The sequence below is a fragment of the Cydia splendana genome, chromosome 7 (assembly GCF_910591565.1).
Source record: "Cydia splendana chromosome 7, ilCydSple1.2, whole genome shotgun sequence".
NCBI classification, from domain to species: domain Eukaryota; kingdom Metazoa; phylum Arthropoda; class Insecta; order Lepidoptera; family Tortricidae; genus Cydia; species Cydia splendana.
The window spans coordinates 3959868-3977673 of NC_085966.1; the positions used below are offsets into that span (position 1 = coordinate 3959868).

The 17806-nt window shown below is 38.3% G+C and overlaps 1 protein-coding gene and 1 long non-coding RNA gene across 2 annotated transcripts in view; one reads left to right on the plus strand and one right to left on the minus strand.

Annotated features, from left to right (window-relative positions):
- The window catches only part of LOC134791984 (bone morphogenetic protein 1), a 130244-nt gene that overhangs the window by 85006 nt on the left and 27432 nt on the right, over positions 1–17806 (minus strand). The window lies entirely within an intron of this gene.
- On the plus strand, positions 334–1230 carry LOC134792044 (uncharacterized). The gene is made up of 2 exons (XR_010144378.1): positions 334–486; positions 743–1230. It is a non-coding gene; the product is annotated as an uncharacterized LOC134792044 (long non-coding RNA).

A 17806-nucleotide genomic window follows, 5' to 3' on the forward strand; every position in this document is an offset into this window, starting at 1 on the left:
CCGGAACCTCCGAAACACGACACCTTTCGGCCAGAAGACGGCGCACTCGATGGTCCCCTGCAGCGGTCGCGGCACGCGCACCACAAAAGAGTTGAAGTGCACGTAGTGGCGCGATCGAAGCTGGAACACCCTCAGCAGAAGTAATGATGACTGCCATCGTGTTATCCCCCGATTTCATTTAAAAACATAAATGTAGATATAGCCTCGTAAGGCCCAACGTCCCATTTTTAGGACTGAGAAATGTAGTCCTTCCGGCCCAAGCAACTATATTAATTTATCAATTAGCGGCCCAGAGTCCTAAAATTAGGTCATTCACTTCTGACACGTACCGATCCTAAATCTTTGCGTGTAAAGAAACCTTTATTTCTTAAATATGGCGGAACTGAACGCAGCTATTATGATTACCTGTCAGTTTGACGTTTGACAATCAAATGACAGTCTTTTGGCACGCGGATGTTGGGAAGATGGCGTCCTCGCGAAAACGTTGTAAGTAAATCCGTTTTTTTCACCAGAATCTTAAATTATTTTAACCTAAATTTAATTAAAAATACTTATTTAAGCTCTGTATTATGACGATCACTAAAAATTTTTTTCCGCTATTATTTATTTCGAGCAGGAGATGCGAGTAAATTTCGATGTCCTAAAATTAGGTCGATGGAATGTTATTGCATTAGTACAATATAATTGTTTTGTCATAAATTTGGGACTTCGGGCGTTTATTCCGAGTGTTGCATTGTTACAGGCTTGAGGGATGCAGAATTAGAAAATTATTTAAATCTAAACGAATCCGACTTAGAAATAAGTGATTACGATGATGACATATTTGATGTGGATTTTCAACCCCCGAGACGTGATCAGCCTTCTTACTCCTCAACATCTTCGTCATCTGAAGATGAAAATGAACTAGTTCCTCCAGAGACCCAGATGGTTACTGCTTCGGTTGGAAATAAAAATGTCACGCCTGCAGAATCTCACATTTCACGCCGTTCTCGTGGAAATTCAAGGACTCGAATTTCTTTTTTATGATGTTTAATTGTTTATATAAGTAATGTGAGAAACTTGATCTCATCCTTAATAAAGACTAAAGTGCAATTGTTAAACAAAGTTGAGGCTGATGTGATAATATTTTAGAAGAAAGTGCTTTTTGTTGATGTTTAGAATACATAAGTTTAGATTTTTTGTACAACTGTAATGTACTACCTACATAAATAAAAATAATTATGAAATATGTATGTTCGTTTTTATTTAATGATTCACAGCTATTTCATTGGTTTATTGCAAATGTAATGACTAGATAAAATAACAAATATTCACAAAATATAATCCCAGTGACCTAAAAATAGGACATTTTTTTTTCGAGTAATTTTAAATTAATTTTATTCATAATACTTACATTTACAGTACTTAATAAGACTTCAGCTAAAAATATGCCAATTTCAGATTTTATAGCAAGTAGAAGGTCTGGGCCGCTAGTATAAGTACCTAAAATTAGGCCCTTGGGTAGATATGATAAACGTCCTAAAAATAGCTTGGGCCTTACGAGGTTAAATAGCAAAAAACTTCCTCACAAGTTTAAATAAGACTTTTAAAAACAAAAGAGCACAGAAAGTACAAAGTTTGACAAAGACATATAGGCAGGCAGACTAAAAAATGTAACTTTCCAAATATTCAAAAATAAATGTAGTCAAAATACGATACAACTCGACATTCAACACCACACAGGTAAGTCGATTCATGAGAGCTGCTGCAATAGAATCTGAGGGCCTACCGCGAACCACGTTCGACGTGTTGCCTCCCTGTCACACTTACGTACGAATTTACAAGTGCAACAGTGAGGCAACACGTCGAATATGCGTCTAAGTTGTCCGCGACACTGATAAAGCTATGAATTGGAACAACTTGTGAACTAATAAAAGACAGAGGAATCGAGAACAGATAAAGTTTGCTCTGAATCACTGCGAATGATAAGGGCCCTTTAGTTTGGTACGTATAGTCGTATAATTATTTTTTAAGTATTACAATTTTAACGAAGATGGAATAACAATTATCAGTCTTTGTTGTTTAGAAGCAAAAAATAAAAAGACGTGAAATTAATTCCCTTAGATACCTACTGTATATTCTTGGTGGATACACGTAGCATTTACTACAAATGTGTAAGTAGATAGTCGGCTATAGAATGGTACTCAAGAGGGGTGCCGTAACATCCCACAACACAGAAACAAAAAAAAAATAGGCCAAGTTTAGGTACTGGTAGCTTACAAAAAATATATAATCTGTGAAAATTTACTGTAAGGTAAACGTACTGGTGCTCGACGCGGTCGCAGTACATGTCATCTTGAAACTTAAGTCATTGTCAATAGAGGTGACAGCAAGGTGTCATCTAATGGGCATTAGCATGTCGAGCACTAGTTACACCTTATAGTATATACGGCGCCTGGTATTCAACGTGCTGACAGATGAACAGTGGTTTAATAATATGCTTGGCAACCTTCGGGATTGATGTCGTTTATGACAACTTTAAACACTCGATATGAGTTCAAAATGAGTGATAGCAAAAGATAAACATTTACCAACAACGAAAGAAAACGTTTTATCACTTACTAAACTCACTTTTATATATTAATAAAACGTATTGTGAAAGTTGTAACCAGTCAGTGTTCAGTAAACATCGGCTCTCGCCTCTTTATTTTTATTTACCATCACTCTGTAACAAGTCTTCAAAAGGTACTCCATTTTCTTAACAAATATTTGGCGAAATTTTTTGTCCTGCGCTTGTCTTTGTTGGGTATTTTGGCATGAAACCAATTTAGCTAGACCTCCCCCTTTCATCGTTTTGTATAATTTTAAAGGGTCCTTGTTGAGTATGAGACGGTTTTGAGGGGTCAAGGTTGACTGGTCGCATTTCATTTTTGTTATAAAATTCCGATGATTCAAGGTTTGCGAGTCGGTAACTTTTTACGTGATGTTTCGGTGTCGGTAATCGTGGCTTTTATTGTTAAAATTAATCGCAAACAGCAACAGTGTGCTTAAATGAAAGCGGGCAATGCTTTATTATATTATAAAACTCGTTTCAGTTAGGTAATTAAAACAGGTAGGTACGTTTTTTTTTTCAAAAAAGCAGAAATTACTAAAGTGACAATAAAGGTCCCATTTGGATTTGAACCACACCAGCGTTACTGCGGCAGTAATGCAGTCGGAAGTAATGTGGCGCTGCAATACTGAGGGCCTACCGCAAACCACGTTCGACGTGTTGCCTCTCTGTCGCACTTGTAAATTTGTACGTAAGTGTGACAGGGAGGCAACACGTCGAACGTCAATCAATATGAAAGTCGCTATCCTCATACTATTGTCACTGTGATAAGGTGACAAGGTACGAAATGGTCATTCAATTTAAGAACTGGGCTCTTGTCTTGTCTTGCCGCGCACCCCCGCATTTTTGGCATCATCGGTTGCATGAAATAATTGCTCTAAACTCGGTCTAGAGGATTCCTAGTCTATGGCGCAGCTTGATGGAGTTGTCTCCACCTTGGTCGATCCGAAGCCAGCCATTTAAGGATGACTCACGCTAGACCGGACCGGGCTCGGCCGTGACGACCGACACGTTATTTTCTATCAAACATCAAACATCAAACATCAACATTTGACATGTGACATATGACGGCTGATCGGTGATCACGTGGTGCTTTCCATAGAAAACGATGCGTCGGAAGCTCCGAACCGGCCCCGGCCCGGTCTAGCGTGAGTCATCCTCATCCTTTAGCGTCCTGCCTGATACGACACGGCCCCTACGAAATGGTACTGAAATTAAATTCTCTGACCTTACAATCTTGTAGAGTCAGATTTGGCCTTTATTAAATTATATTTCTTTGTCAAGCGATATCGATAAAATCTTACATTGAATTGAGAATCCATTTCTCGTCACAAGGACAACCTCATTAAAACTTAGTTTAACACTTGCTGTATCGAATTACAGCTAAACTCGTTAAAAGTTATTTATAATTTAATGAGGTTGGTGATCGGCCACGGGTAAATCAGATTTAAGAACTTAAGTTTTTGACAAAATATCATGTTTGGTACAAGCTTTTATCGCTGACTGTACTTTTCTTTCCACAGGAAACTAATACTTATCGAGATAATTCTAACAACACCGCACAATTAGTTAGCGTTGTTTTATCACAGAGTTCCCATGGCCACCTCCTGTGTCCATTATCAGATCAGCTCCACGTCATCATAATATTGCATTGTCATCCGATTTACATACTTATGCAAAATTTCAGCTCAATCGGAAATCGGGAAGTGAGTCAAATTTAGCTTCCAAGATTGAACTAACAAACAACTTTTTTATGATCGGGGTTTTATAGGTGTGTTTTAGTTCTAATTTTTATTTAATTTAATTTTAATTGTAAAAGTTTTAATTGTAATTCAATTTTAAGTTGTAAAATTTAATTTTGACAAATTGTGTATTTATTAGTATTTACCTTGTGTTTGTTCTTTTAATTTGCGTTGTTTTATCACAGAATTCTCATGGCCACCTCCTGTCTCCATTATCAGATCAGCTCCATGTCATCATAATATTGCATTGTCATCCGATTTACATACTTATGCATAATTTCAGCTCAATCGGAAATCGGGAAGTGAGTCAAATTTAGCTTCCAAGATTGAACTAACAAACAACTTTTTTATGATCGGGGTTTTTATAGGTGTGTTTTAGTTCTAATTTTTATTCAATTTCATTTTAATTGTAAAAGTTTTAATTGTAATTAAATTTTGAGTTGTAAAATTTAATTTTGACAAATTGTGTATTTATTAGTATTTACGTTGTGTTTGTTCTTTTAATTTGCGTACATGACTTTTAATTTATTATTTGTAACTAAATATGTTTATTATGGTTAAATAAATTTAGATTGTATTCAATCTACTCGGATTGTTATTAGTTATTACAAACTAACAAAATATTAATGATTTCTAAAATAACTCACAGTCGGTAGAAATAAACAAAATAATAACGATGCGAGTTTGCAAAGTTAGTAAACTCGTTAGACTTAAAGTCCTTTGACATAAATTCTGACGCTTTTAGTCCTTTAATTCAACCACTAATAGTTCTTTAATTAAGCCAGCTTTAAAACTATTTGAAAACGACTCAAAAAACAAACAAAATGTTTGAATTTCGTAATAGATAAGTACATTATTATTATCACCAAGATGCTCTTAAAAAATATGGTTACCTGTATAATAGTCGGTTTACTAACGATAATAATTTTGCGTGATAACGTCATATCTAAGAAAACATTACCATTACGTACATTACGAGTACGTAACGTTACCATGGAGATCTGTCCACAACGTTACCATGATCTGTCCACAACGTGACACTTTTTCGTGCATGCTACCGGTGTTCATCGATTTATAAGACGTTATCACGTCAAAATGTAGCCTACATCAAACGCGTCCTTAATACTTACATATATTAAATACCTATAGCCTATAGTGAATGGAACGGGTCTCTAATGTTTCCCAAAACGTTTTAATAATGTATTGTTTGTCCACATTTTTGTTAGTCATAATTTGAATGGTTCAGAAACGCGTAACTTTTCAGGATTGCCATAAAACAAACCTAACCTAACCTATATATAGGATAGCCTTACGAAAATCCTGAAAAGTTAACGGTTTCAGTTTTAGGAGTAATGATAATATGACAAACAATACATTATGACTTAAAATTTTATGTGAAACAAAGGGACCCCGAATGTAAATAATAACCATAAAATCAGCTCAATAGCTTTTAAACTACGATAGAACATGTCAGATAATCTTACCCACTATCCACATACAAAGGTACCTACAGTCGCCATCAGATATATCGGAGCGGCCAAGGTGCTCACAAATATCGGAACACGCCTCTATTGTCAGGGCGTTAGAGCGCGCGTTCAGATATTGTGAACACCTTGGCCGCTCCTATATATCTGATGGCGACTGTACATAAATTACTAAAATCATAACCCTTTCCGTAGTAGGGCAAAAAGAAGTCGTTGGGATTCTGAATCTGTGTAAGTAGGTAGTTATGTTACTAAAAAGTAAGAGAAAGCCTCATTAAGGGGCCCACTGATTAACAGTCCACCAGATGGTATAGTCCACGGCCTGTCAGTTGTTCGGAACTGTCAAAATTTTGTTCTAACTGACAGGCCGATACCGTCCGGCGGACTGTTAACCCCCTGGGCCCCTTAAGAGCTGTTTCCCATTGACGTCCAGGTTTTTGCAGGATCCCGTTTTCTGTAGTATGCATGCAGGATCCCGCAAACAGAATCCTCGTGTGAAAGTTACTATATTAGCACATATACTACTAAAACGGGATCCTGCAAAAAACCGTACCCGCAATAAACTGGACGTCAGTGGGCTTAAGCCTATTTTCACGTAGCAGCATGAAATATGGCATATACCTACCTACCCTCAGATACCTATTCGAGTCAATAATTCCATGTCAGATCTTTCTCAGCTCGACAAGTACTAAATATATGCTCAATTGCTCACATCACGCTAAGAGATTCCATTTTCATTCTCCCAGCGATTTAGAGCTAGGAAAAGTTCTCGCACTCCGGAAGCTCTGAAGGCTAAGTGTCGTCAATGGGACATATTGAAACCGATTCTGATTTACAATTGGATATGGTTTTCATCTCATTTTGATACTACTTTGAGTTGTGTCATCAAACACCAGTCGGTCCTAAGCCATTTGCTTGCATTTATTGGTGTGCGTGAAATTTCTTTGAAGAGTGACACTTATTTTATCATGTAAATTGTAAAATACAGCGGCGGCAACAACGTACAGTAGCGAGATTTACATTACGAAATCAGTTTCACGAAAGTAGTTTTGATATATGCGAAAGTAATTTCGTGAAATAGTTAGTGTTGTGAAATTCACAGTATTGCAGTGACCATGGCCCCATCTCAGCTTCGAAGTTTCACGTCCGCACAGCAGACACTTTCGCGACACTAAGTTTTCACGTCGCATTTACACTACGACATTAATTGCATGACACTAATTTCACCAAAAAATCGCGCAGGGCACGAAATTTATTTGCTTTCGTGAAATTAATGCATGAATTTCGAAAATATTAAATTACACGTGAAACTGTTGATAAAACTAATGTCACGAAATCAATTTCACGCATCAGCACTGCGATACAGCGAGGAAATGCCGCCAGCATCCTTGGTCCCTATTACTAAGACTCTACTGTCCGTCTGGTTGTCACCAGGCTGTAAGTATCTCATGATCGGACTTGTCCGGTTTTTTGTTACACGTTTATTGCTTATTGTGACGGATTTAGACATTTTCGGCAGCAAAGCAATCGAAAGTAATGTCGCGTTGCTAACCATTGTGTCAAAATAAAATGGCTACAATTCAATTCCATTTCCCATGTACCAAACGCTTTCATATTAATAACGCGCGTGTGTGCGTCACAGTATCGGTGAATGGGTTCCCATTGATTGGTACTGTCGCGCACAAAGCGCAAAGTGAACGAAATAAAAAACACACAACAATTGGCTGGAAAGTATATTAGTACGTGGAGCGAATAGTGATTTGTGTTGAAAGCTTTAGAAATTTTAGTTTTCGGTATAAGGACCGTGCGCGTTGGAGGGTCTGCCATCTTGTGGCTTGAATCGGAAACATATATGCACATGAACATTGCCAAAGCAAGTGCTACCATCTACCGTTCTCGTCGGTACGTTTCCTTGTGCATAGTAGGTTCTGCCATCTTGTGGGCTACATCGGAAGCATAAACGACACATTTACGCCTCGCGCCATAAATCTGACGGCACCTATGCTGTCCCCTATAGTTCATGCACAGGGCCTATTGTATTTGTTTTGTATTTTCCTAAGCATTGATTTTTTATTTTTAATCACCGGCGCAAAAAGAGGGGTTATAATGTTTGAGACCAATGTCTGTCTGTCTGTCTGTGGCGTCGTAGCTCTCAGACGGATGGTTAAAGGCTTGGTAGCATGAAGTTGATTTATTATATATACGGATTAAATTACCGGTATTTTCGCGTAACGGTATTTTTCATTCCGATATTTATAAGAGAAACATTATAAAATACCGGTATTTTAACCAGTATTTTACCGGTATTTAAAAACCGGTTAGTTAAAGAAAAATAATGTTATGGTCCATAGGTACAATGGTTTTTTTTTTTATTGGCGACGCCTGTTACTGTATGCCTATTGAATCCGTTTTAATTACTTAAAATATATTAGATTTCTAAACAATAGTAGAAATGTAATATAATATTCTAAACTAGTGTTAGTCCCAAACCCCAGCTTCTACTACAAAATCACAGAGTAACTTCGTTAGGTACTAACTACTATTAGTTATTTACGAGGCAAGTGCGAAAATACCTATTCGTACGTGTATCGTACAACGTTTTACAGTATATACGTCCGTTGATATTTTCTACGTAGTTACGTAATGTGCTTATTATAGCACCTGGTATCGTAATGTAGCACCAGATGTACTGTAAACATACATTGTGTGCTCGGATGTACCGGGATCGATCCGCTGCACATTAGCGGCAGGCTCGGACAGTTGCAGTGATCGTTAATGCCGGCAGCTTCCCATAGGGATGGGCTCCTCTATATCCGATTACGAACTATCGATATTTAATAATAAAACATCTGGGAGACCGAGCTTTGCTCGGAAAACATATAAAAACTCAAAAATGCGCGTTTTCCCAGAGATAAGACCTAGCTAGATCGATTTTTCGCCCCCGAAAACCCCCGCATAGAAAATTTCATCGAAATCGTTAGAGCCGTTTCCGAGATCCCCGAAATAAATATATATATATAATATACAAGAATTGCTCGTTTAAAGGTATACAATTTTATTCTTCCTTCAATTATTTATTATTGAGGGAAGAATAGAAAAAAGAAAGGCAGAGGAAGACCAAGATGTGCGTATTTGGACCAGGCCAAAGAGGAAATCAACGTGGTGACGTATCAGGAGCTCTAAACAGTGGCAGAGAGAACGGAATGACGATTACTCTACCGACAAGAGCCAGATGATGATGATATATATTTACTTACTACCTCACTCCGTTGGCTCAGCGACCCAAAATGAGACTTGGTCTCCGACACAAGACAGCGCCACTTTTCTCAGTCTTGTGCGACCTCGCGCCAATTGTTGACTCGAAGTTCGTGCAGATCCGCCACCACCATGTCGCACCAGCAATACCTGGGACCTACCTGATACTATTGATATTTACTACTATTATTATTCTTCGCTGATCACATTTTTTTATGTGATAGTCAACAAACGAGTAGACGAGCTACCTGATGGTAAGCGGTCGCCCATAGATATAAGCAACAGAGGCGCCGCTTCAGCCCTTGAGAACTCTAAATATCCGCTTCTTGAAGAACCCCAAGTTGAAGTGCAAGGAAATACCTCGGGTAACTCTTTCCACATTCTGCACGTTCTGGGAAGAAACGAGTGACGTGCCCGCTTATTCATGGTGTGCCATGTATCTAAGAAGTCCTGATAAAATGGCGGCGGTCATCATTTTATGCATCAGTGACTAAAATACTAAAACCATTTATATTTTCGGGGTTTATTTACATTTAAATACGGCTTTTCAACCCTGGTTTCACTGATCGTGGTCACACCATCGGATTAGAAAACATAGGACCTATCTAGCGCGCGAAACTTTTAAGTAGTCAAGTCAAACAACAAGCTTTGTCAACCCACATTAATATCTAATAGCTATCTTCGTTGTGGGGTCACGTATCTGTAACCTATAGGCTATGAAGACCTGTTTTGATCTAGGCCTATTTCACTGAATCCTCCCGCCGATTATGATCATTTAGTTTGGGACACTGGCTAGGCTATGGCCTACAGACATGTTCACTGTTTTGTTGTATCAAATTTTTCTTTATTAAATTTTTTATCGATAGGCTTCCCCTGACTAGTGTTATCGAGTATCGCGACGTTACGCAACACAATATCGGTAAATGAGGCGCAGCTTTGCGTGCCCATGTCCGATGCAGTCTTTACGACAGATGGCGCTGCCCTGCATCATAACCAGGTATAAGTATGTGTAATTGCAGCAAAATATCTTTTACATATAACAATTTTATACTTATTTTGTTGGTAGGTTGCTATGAAACCGTTGTTGTTGTAATGTCTGTACAATCAACCGTCAGTCATCTGATTTTATGTATCAAATATATTCCTCGATATTCCACTGCGACTTATTATTCTTCATATTTACTAAGCCAAACGGTTAGGAAAATAATAACTTAAAACTCCCCGTGAAAAGTAATGATGTAAAATACTGATAAGTGTGTGGCGAGATTTAAGACTATCATGACCGGACTGGAACGAACGCTGGAGTTTCATTACAAGTCATGTCAGATTCATGATAGTGTCGGGGTCGTAAATGTCACGAAATCAATTTCACGTCAAAAATCTCGTAATGTAAATCCGGCTTAAGTAATATTTTTACGGAAAGATAATTAATATTTTTTATCATTAGTTTTTGGTGATGGAAAATCGTAACCACACACATCCAAACTATTCCCAATCAGGACTTCATACGAACTAACAATGCTCTTACGTGATACGATATCTTCTATACACTTTGTGTATCGAACATCATTTTGACTGTCTAGTCTCGATACGGGTTCAATATTAAATATGGTATGTACATAGTTATGATCTTACACAGCTAAAAGCTCAATTCAAAGTAACTATCCCCGTCCAATGAACAAAAGAGTCGCTTACGCCGTTTTCGATATCGAATACCGATGCCGTATTGTACGTCTTTACAAACTTAATCCAGCTTCTATAGCCACCTCTATTGCAAGAGTATTTGGATTGATAATGGGTTGTAGAGATGGTATTGGTAAGGTTGTTGGGTATATCAACAGTAGTGGACGACTGTCAACATAGGTCGCCGGTTTGGAGTGCTTTCAGAGATCTTAGAGGAGAGTTGTAATAGAATCCTTCTTAGGATAAAATCGGGCTACTTATTGTCACATATTGTAAGTGTAGTCTGTATGTCCGTTAGTTCGTTTTTTTTTGTGTTATAGCCACATATAGAAAACGAGTACCTACTCAACTGCCCAGAATGAGGAGCTCTACAAATCTGCCAAAATTCATCCAAATATAACGAAAAAAAAAGCTGACAAGTGCGAGTCGGACTCGCCCACCGAGGGTTCCGAACTTTTTAGTATTTGTTGTTATAGCGGCAACAGAAATACGTCATCTGTGAAAATTTCAACTGTCTAGCTATCACGGTTCATAAGATACAGCCTGGTGACAGACAGACAGACGGGCGGACAGCCGGACAGACGAACAGTGGAGTCTTAGTAATAGAGTCCCGTTTTTACCCTTTGGGTACGGAACCCTAAAAAATGGTCAAAAATTGGGACTACCTATCAGTTATAAGAATTTACTAAACAAAAGAAGATGGAAAAATTTCGTATGATGCAACTTCTATACCTTCCAAAAAAGCCGGGCGAAGTATTTAATAAACGATTAGATTCCCCGAAGTTCGGACAAAGCATGACATTATTCTCGATCCCACAGATTACTCCTTAATCTCTCCTTTTCAAAGTCCACCTAGCCGAGTCATCCGCAAAAACCGCTGAACAAAGCAGGTTTAATATCTTAAGACTGTTTATTATTGAAGATACTTGGGATTGGGCTTTAAAGAATTCAGTGTCTCATAAAGGATTTTACAGTAATCGAAGTTAAACTTTCTTTAAAATTATGTGAGACACATTTTAAAATATTTACAACATGACGATTCAAATCACGTAAATTCGTCGCTATTGGCGACATGTTTTGAACCCATCGGGGGTGAGGAAGACCCAAAGAGGGATTTTACAGTGATAAAGAAGGAAGTATATAAAAAACCGGGCAAGTGCGAGTCGGACTCGCGCACGAAGGGACCCGTACCATAATGCAAAAAACGGCAAAAAAAACGGTCACCCATCCAAGTACTGACCCCGCCCGACGTTGCTTAACTTCGGTCAAAAATCACGTTTGTTGTATGGGAGCCCCACTTAAATCTTTATTTTATTCTGTTTTTAGTATTCGCAATTGAGGATTCGCAATTGCACAGTCGACCACAATCTCTCTTTGATACCAGAATCTTTCAGAATCGAAGCGTTGGTACGGTGTGCAGTCCATGGGATTCTGAGCAAGCGTCTCCAACACCACATTTCCAGCGCGTCAATCTTGCGACGGTCTTGCATCCTCAGCGTCCACGTAACCGTCCACATAATCATACATATAAATGGATTCTTCAAAGTACTTAGTTCTTCATGCTGAAATGTTTATGTCGCTAAGTAAGCTACTTACACCATCTATTTTTAGCTTGATCGTAAACATTCAATAACAAAAATAAAAATATTTACATGCAGGAAATACAGGATGTATTACGACTTAAGCTTATTTTCCTTATAAAGCTTCAGTAGGTAGCTTAAGTATAATTAGCGTGAATGTTTAGCGTAAACATGTTTATAGGACGATCTGCAGCAGAAGTTACGAGGCGGGTAAAGGGTGTTCAAAATGATTTGCACACGCTTTACCTTATTAAAAAAAATGTTTTCAAGACGATTTTAAAAACTAACCCACATAGTTATTTGACTTTTGCTGCTGACTCTTACTATTCTTTGCAGATGTTTTTACTTAATGCAAAAATAATTTTCAGGATGTAAACAAATATCCCTTATTTCTCTTAAATAAGTGTGTCTCAAGTAACCATTATAACCACCTTCCTTATTCAATTTACCGCTAATTAGTTTAGATGGCTCATTTTTTAATCCACTTCCCTCCAGATGAAAAGCACAAACAGTCGAGTTAAGTGAGTCGTTACTCATCGCGGGTTCACCAATTAGTGCAAAGTAAAAATTATTGCACCTACCCCCATATTTCATTTCAAGTGTGAAAAACGGAGGGATAACCTCGGGCGTTTGTCATTGTTTTTACTGTGAAAAATTGTTCGCAAAGCCCACAGCCGAGGTATAATTGGAACGTGTATTTAAATTGCGTATTTGTGTGTTTCGTGTAATGCGGGCTTCACAAATTTACATTTAAATTTGCGGGGATTTTACGCAAGTGTCGTAATTTACACAGATTTACATGTAATTGAAATAAACGGTATACAAGCAAAGGTGACATCCCGAAAACTTTTGTATAAGTAAGTATTTTGAACGGACACTACAATTGTCTAAATGCTGTTTGGTTTGGTACCGTAAAACGGGGTGAGTAGGTTTCGCGGGGAGAGGTGGGTTATGAATAGGGAGAGAAGGTTTGAGAGGGGGGTGAGAAGGGATTTTAAGGCTACTGCTACAAAAATAATGTATTCCAATTTAAAATGGAGCTATAGTAATACCAAAAAGAATAGATAATAGTATAGAGGGGTCCTGTCATTGTCAATTTTGTAGTCACGGTACATTTACTGCCATCTATCGACACACGATTAAAACTTAAAATAAAATTGAAAATGTATAAAATAATCAAAATATGTTTACGGATAAATGATTCTTAATTTTTATTGTTCCATACTGACCCATGTTCTTTCACTGATATGTGTTAAAATTGTTAAATACCAAACGGTGTCGCTAACGCCATCTAGCCGAGAATAGGCCAAAGGTAAAGGCGCCATCTATTCGAGAATGACTTTTCCTTGGCCGTCCGAGGCACGTTTTTTTCTTAGACTTTATTTATCTTATAAGTACGGAGTTATATATATCTCTGGTAATACGCATAATAAAAAAAAACGATCCAACAATCTTCCAAAATCACCTTTGTATGAAAACCCCTCTCACCCCAAATACGAGGCACTACGGGGTGAGGTGGGTTTTCCTCTTTATCGTCAATCGTATCGTTATGAAATGGAACTACCCAAAATAAAATAAAAACTGAAATACAAACGTCCGGAACACTCAAATGTTATCGAGGTTTGAATTTCAGTTTTGACCCTACTCACCCCATTTTACGGTAATGAGTGCAATGACGCCGACATTTGGTGTATGTGAGGTGTGCAATAAAGAGTATTGTATTGTATGCGAATTATGTCATTCTCATCATCATTGTTATCATTCTGGATTACGCTGACTTATCTCGATCTCACTGAGGAGCAACTTAATAAGCTTGAGCGTCATCCAAAATGTCTACATTCGGTTCATATTTGGGTTACGCAAATATGACCATATCTCACATCCGTTCACAGCTCAAGTGGCTCCCTATCCGCCTTCGTCGTAACTTTCACGTTTTGTCCCTTCTATATTTTAATATTTTCAACCCATCATCATCATCATCATTATCTTCATCATCATCATCTTTTCAACCCTGCAACTCCTCGCTATCTCAAAAACCGCTTCAGTTATCTTTGTTCCGCTAGGTCGTCCAGAAGTTAAATATTTCTGTCACCTCTTCCGCTTCAAAATTCTGTAATTAGTTCCTATACTTTTCAAGCTATAATATATTGAAAAATAATTAAACTAGAGTTAGTCTAAGCAAACTTTGCACCGATTTGAATATAATAAATAATAAAAAAATAAAATAAAAATCGTTTATTTCAGATCATTGATCCATAGCGTTATTAGTAGGTATAAACTTAAAAACTATGTTAATTACTAAAAATAAAAGAACTAATGAAAACTATAATATAATAATAAAAACTAATGACTAAAAACTAGTATTTGGCAGATGTGTGGCCATTGCGAGACGAGGAGCGCAGGTTGCCATGCTCTATTTAGCTCTCCCAATTGCCACCTCCACCCAAAACTTTGTAATCGGGCAGTCGAGGCGCTCGGCCAACACCCTGAGAAGACTGTTGCTGCTGCCGCGCACCCGCCTCAGCATGGAGGCGATTCTTTTCCGCCTAATGGCGAAAAAGTCATCTATTCGCGCCTCAGCGAACATGCCGGACGCACTACAGTGCTTCGGCAGCCGCAACAGCATCCTCAAGATGTTATTATATTGAACGCGCAATGCGTTATAGGCTCGTTGTGTTAACTTCACCCACAGGCTGCACGTGTAGAAATTCTGACAGTAAGCTCTAAAGAGCGTCAATTTAACTGATTTATTACACCGTGCGAACCTGCGGGCGAGCCTGATGTTGCCTCTCACTGCTGTCGCTCTTCTCTCCCTTTCCAGATCCAGATCATCATTCAACTCATTTGTGAGCATATGCCCCAGATACTTGAAGCGATCTACAACTTTTAGAGGTGCGCCGCACAACATGATCCTCGGCTCCGTAGACGGGTTATACTTACGAGCTTTGAAAATAAGAAGCTCACTTTTGGCCGTGTTGTATTTTAGACCATGCTGCTTGGCGTATTCCTCACATATATTGATGAGCTGTCGTACCGCATCAGCCGAGGGCCCCAGCAAGGCCATGTCGTCCGCGTAACTTATATTATTAAAACACACATTACCTATATGGCAACCGACATGTGCCCTGCTGAGTGCCTCGATCAACTCGTTTACGTAGAGGTTGAAAAGGAGAGGTGATGTTAGCCCTCCCTGTCTCACCCCACATTGTAGTCTGTACTCGTCAGACTCCTCTCCGGCCCATCTCACTCGATTGACCTGGCTGTTGTACCAATGTTTAAGCAATGCGACATATTCAATGGGCACTCCCGTTTTTGTAAGCTTGTCCCATAGCTTGTCGTACACAACCAGGTCAAACGCCTTTGACAAGTCCAGAAAGCACGCATAGATCGGCGTGTTCCTGTCCTTGTAGTACCTGACAGCTTGCTTAAGACACAAAATCGCACTTTGGGTCGACAGCCCCGGCCTAAACCCGAATTGTGCGTCGTGCAGTTTGATGTGTTTAGAAAGCTGTGCATTAAGCAAGCTGTCAGGAACTTTAGCCAGTATAGTTGCAAGTGAAATGGGCCTATAATTACTCGAGTCTGACAGATCACCAGTCTTATTTTTTACAATTGGGACTACTACTGTTCTCGTGAGCTGTACCGGTAAATACGTGTGACTGAGACACAATGAATAGAACATGGCTAGAATACGAGGCAAGTGTGTTCCAGCATGTTTAAGGTGCTCAATGCTGAGACCGTCGTGCCCTGGCGATTTACCTCTTTGCATACTCTTAATTACTTTATCAACTTCTTTTGAGGTAAACCTTACAGAGCTCGTGCTTGCGAGCATCGTGCTTGCATAAAGTGAGGCAGCTTGACATAAATGTCATTGTCACTCTTTGTTATGACAAATGACATGCAGAGTTGTCTTGCAGCTCTACAATAAATTCTAGGCACCTCTGTATAAAGATATAAGTATTATTGTCTGACAGAAGTTTTGTGGCAAAATAAAGTGATTGACAAAATGAAATATCGACATGTCTGTTATCGATGTTACCTTTTATATGTGTCGCTTAACTTCAAACTCGGGTAAATCCATTCGACCCTCAAAGCAAATATCTACCCTATTACCTTTTCTTAATACCAAAATCGCATGATCTGACAGATGGATTTACCCGAGTTTGAAGTTAAGCGACTCATATGTACTTAGATATTTATTACATTTTATAAGAAGATAGCCACCGCGAAATACACAACACGTTCGATATCTTCTTCTCTTTGGATATATTGGTTTTCTATTCTTTTGGCACTGTTGTACTACAGTTTATGTTTTAATCTTTAAGAAGGTACTAAATATATGTAATAAAGAAACTATGTCCCACTTTTTAATTGATTTGCATTATTGTAATTTCTCGGTAACTTACCTACAGCAAGTAGAAGTTACATATTTTAAATATTAATCTACCTATGACTTATCGATAACAGATTTATCGATGTTTCATTTCCTCAAACACTCGTTTTTGCCACAAAAACTTCTGTCTCATTATTATCTACGTAAAATAACAGAATATCTCAGTTAACATAAACACAATAAATACTAAGCAGACCAACGAATATTTATCTAATAGTGCGTTTGCGATGATTTACAACGGCCAGCCATAAGCAACATAAACTGCGATAAGTTAAAAGTTATGCGTCCCTTATCGGCCGCTCATTCCGGCTCTAAATGAGCGCTGCGCCGCTGGGCCGTTTAGGATATGAGCTTCTTTGAAATGCTAGAACGACATACAGTCGCCAAGGCTGGCTAACATTACTTAGGCTACTGGGCATTTTCACTTAAAAGTGTACCTTTTTTTCGATAATCCATTCACTTTTGGAATTTTTGTACTCAGAATCACAAGGATATTTGATTTCAAAAAAATGTGTTTCCAAAAAAATGACAGTTTGTGACGCATTTTCACATACATTTTGTATGAACCGTCACAAAACTGACATCCAAAATTTGTATGAACTGCGATAAGTTAAAAGTTATGCGTCCCTTATCGGCCGCTCATTCCAGCTCTAAATGAGCGCTGCGCCGCTGGGCCGTTTAGGATATGAGCTTCTTTGAAATGCTAGAACGAGATACAGTCGCCAAGGCTGGCTAACATTACTTAGGCTACTGGGCATTTTCACTTAAAAGTGTATCTTTTTTTTCGATAATCCATTCACTTTTGGAATTTTTGTACTCAGAATCACAAGGACTATCGATTTAAAAAATATGTGTTTCCAAAAAAATGACAGTTTTGTGACGCATATTCACATACATTTTGTATGGACCGTCACAAAACTGACATCCAAAATTAGTATGAAAGGCTGGGGACACTTTTTTTCTTTGTCTCATTCAATAGTACCTACTCGTGATTCTGAGTCGAAATAATCCAAAAGTTGATGCTTTTCCGAAAAAAAGTAAATGGTAGGTACCATGAAATAGTCGAATGCTATGAACAG